Raw genomic sequence first — 3,482 nt, 5'->3', positions numbered from 1 at the left:
TTTTTCTACAATAGCTCTCTTTTTTTTTAGGCAATGTATTTACCTCTCAGATCTTTAGGGTCATGCTTTTTTGTTCCATGCAATGGATATGTCTGATAATAATACTAAGTTTTTATACTTTCAGCATTTTTAGTCAATTTATTTGAACTTCCACTTCTGACAGTGTTACAGTTTCGCTTCCAGTTTAAAAAAAAAATGTATTTCAGCTATTTTAGCTTTTTAAGGTAATGCAGTTCACCTTCTAACTGACAATTTTACATTTCAACTTCCAAGTTTTTCAGCAGTGCAGTGCAATGTATTTGAGATTTTTCAAACAATTACTTTCAGAGCAGAGCTACTTTTTAATGCATTTTCATTATTGTTTCTCAAAGCATTTGTAAGTCTTCAATTTTACCATAATTTCAGTTAAAAAAGAACTTTCAGTCAGACCTCACAATGTTCTACATCATTGGCATTGTTGAGCTTTTGACTAGGTTTAGCATCAACTTTAAAAAAAAAACTTCAAATCATCTTTTAGACATTAGTGGTGTTATTGTCCTTGATGTCAGGGGCTGCAGGTTTGATTCCGACCTCCAGTTCTTTCGTGCAATTCATTGTCACTTCTGATTTTCCAATAAAGGTCCAAGCTGGTAACTTCATCAATACAGGATAGTCAGGATGAACCAAAAAATAAAGCTTTAATAGAGAATAAGTCAAACAGGACTTACCAGCATCAGGCTGTTGTGAACCAGCCCCTTTGTGCTCTCCACAGCAAACGTGTCATTTCATTAAATAGTATGCACAGGTGTGTCTTAATTAACCAAAAGAAACTCAGTCACTCAACGTCTGCATCACAAAGCGTGGCACAAACACTGTCCGACACAAAAAACCAATGATGCTGAAGCAAAAGCAGATTTAGTCCACCAAAATGCCCCCAACAAAAAGGAACCCACAAGCCCCAGCTACACTACAAACCCTGGAGTTTAACACAGCATTTTTTTTAATACAGTATTTGTAAAAAATGGTACGCTGTGTTGTTGTGGAGATAGGCCTGACAATGCACAGTACACAGATGGCCTACCCCGTCATGCCCTTTTCACACCAACGACCTTGGGTCAGGGTTCAACCCTCATTTTGGAAATTCAAACCATGTTTAAAGATTTTTTTTTTTTATAACACCACATCATTTTTATTTCAGAACAACTTTAAAAGGTAATAATATTTAATTGATCAATTAAGGTGAGTATCAGTTGAAGATATGAAATCATTACATTTCTTACTACTCTTCATCAAATACAAGACAAAGACTTCATCACGTTATTCATCAGTCAAAGCTTTATTAGCATTAATCATCAACATGACAGTTATTAAGCACGCACACACAAACACACACACACACACACACAACACTTTACAGCAGTGCAGTTCTCTGTCACACAAAGCTTTAGTTTCCTCTACAAACACTGGAACTCATATGTGATCAGAGCAGCTTGTGTGTTCCTTCTGCTCCCCCCGCCACAGAGCTCTGTCTGGGCTTCAAGCCAGCTCACTCTTAGCCCTTACACGGGAGCTCCTGTGGAGGGTCATGGGTCTGGTTGTGGCCATGATGGAGGAATGCAGGAGTACAGCTCTCCTAACATCCAGTGCTCCTGGGTAGGCTCAGGGTGCTGCTGCTGTATGTAGCGTCCACCCTGTCTCCTCCTCGGAGCTCGCTCGGACCCCCTCCGTCACCTCTGTACCGTCCAGCTCCAGTTCACCAGGCTCCTGGGGAGAGTAGCCAGTCAGCAGGCAGAGCCAGCGGGCGAGCCCCCAGAGAGCTGCTCGAGGAAGGGGGAGCAGAGAGACTGAGGCCTGACCATGGGACAGCTGGAGGGGACAGCAGAGCTACACCCCAAGGGGCACATTAACTTCCACTGAAGGACAGACAACTGCACATGAGACACTTCTGACACATGACAGAGGTTAACACTACTGGGGAGCAGCTGTGTGAGGGATACTCTGCAGTGGAATGTTACCTGGTATGTCTACTACAGTACTGTACAAATTTGAGGTACTTGTACTTAACTGAACTTCTCTTTTCATTCTACTTCATACTTCTGCTCCACTTTATTTTGATGGAAATATTGAACTTTTTACTCCACTACAATATTCTAACAGCTTTAGTTAATAGTTACTTTACAAAATACATGTATTTAAAAAAGACTATGTTTTATGTTACAATACACCATCCAACAACATACAGGTCTACAAGTACAGCTGAAATGATTAGATGATTCAACCTGGAACTGTAAAAGTTGATGTCATTTTGACATTTAAAGCAATGTATCTTTTAATAAAAACAACAACTGTGAAACTCATCATAAACATGAATTAGATAACTATATGCTACATCACTTTAAAGGTTTAGGGCTAATGGAAAAGTTGTAGTAAAGTTCCCTAAATTAAAACTTCTCATCTGCTTTATGATATCTGATGGTAAATAACTCATCCCTGAGATGATTTTCTTTTGAAAGAAATGTAACATCTGTATACAGTTCAAGACTTAGTCATCTGTCTGTTTCACTTCCTTTTCACCACTTTAAACTAACGGACTGTGAACTAAAAATACTGCAAATAAAGTATATTTCATACCAAACAATTGTTTAAATGTGACAACATAAACAAATTAGAACTACATTTTTAGGCTATTTTCTGAACTAAAAACATTTGTTCAGAAAAGTTTCAAACCATATTTTCTGAAAAAACTATCTGATAAAAGAAATCTGCATATATTTTAACATAACATAATCTTTAATACTAAAATAATACTAATCACTGCACAATGTTCTTCATTAACTTCAATATCAGACCAGGCTAATAGTTATCCAAAAATATCCAAAACATATGAAATATCCAACATGATTTTGTGTTTTATGACATTCTAATGCTAAATTTACAATAATTTTTCATGGTGTAGGAATGAGAAATCTGTGGTACTTACAGTGAAAGATGAGTTTGGTTCCTCCACCAAAAGTCCACCACAGTGATACAAACTCATGAAGTGGCCGTACAAAAACCTCCTGCACTGGGAACAAGCTCTATCCACTGAAAACTCTCTGCTTTGGTCTCAAAAATTCAACAGTAATAATTTATGTAATGTCCTAAATTAATTAACACATGCGACTTGAAATTGTTTCAACAATTAACATCATTTTAATTATTTTATTGTTACTCATCACATTCAAGGAACAAACAGTTTACTTCCCCCTATAATATGTTTTCAAATTGATTATTCATAATTTGCAAAACTACAAACAAAAATGAAAATGATGTCTAAAGAAATCTTAATCTACAACATTATGTTGAAAAGCTTTCAAAAGTATATTGTTAATGTAACAACAATGTATAATGTAAATAAAGTAGAAGAAATACACATAGTATACCAACCACGGTAACACCATTTAATCAAAATGTTTAAAATCCTCCATGTTGCTTCTAATCTATTTTCCCATCATAATAACTCC

The 3,482-nt window shown here is 36.4% G+C and overlaps 2 long non-coding RNA genes across 2 annotated transcripts in view; one reads left to right on the top strand and one right to left on the bottom strand.

Moving 5' to 3' along the window:
- Positions 1 to 1,474, top strand: part of LOC116670028 (uncharacterized) — a 17,725-nt gene extending 16,251 nt beyond the window's left edge. The window contains exon 3 of the long non-coding RNA XR_004326932.1: positions 1,397 to 1,474. This is a non-coding gene — a long non-coding RNA (uncharacterized LOC116670028). The remainder of the gene's footprint in view (positions 1 to 1,396) is intronic.
- A 338-nt stretch (positions 1,475 to 1,812) lies between these two features.
- The window catches only part of LOC116670026 (uncharacterized), a 3,656-nt gene continuing 1,986 nt past the window's right edge, over positions 1,813 to 3,482 (bottom strand). Inside the window, exons 3-4 of the long non-coding RNA XR_004326930.1 lie at positions 2,960 to 3,077; positions 1,813 to 1,845 (exon numbers count right to left, since the gene is read on the bottom strand). This is a non-coding gene — a long non-coding RNA (uncharacterized LOC116670026). The remainder of the gene's footprint in view (positions 1,846 to 2,959; positions 3,078 to 3,482) is intronic.

This window comes from Etheostoma spectabile, chromosome 20 (genome assembly GCF_008692095.1).
Source record: "Etheostoma spectabile isolate EspeVRDwgs_2016 chromosome 20, UIUC_Espe_1.0, whole genome shotgun sequence".
Lineage (NCBI taxonomy): Eukaryota > Metazoa > Chordata > Actinopteri > Perciformes > Percidae > Etheostoma > Etheostoma spectabile.
Note: the sequence above shows the minus strand (reverse complement) of the source record. Positions and strands in the feature narration are given on the sequence as shown.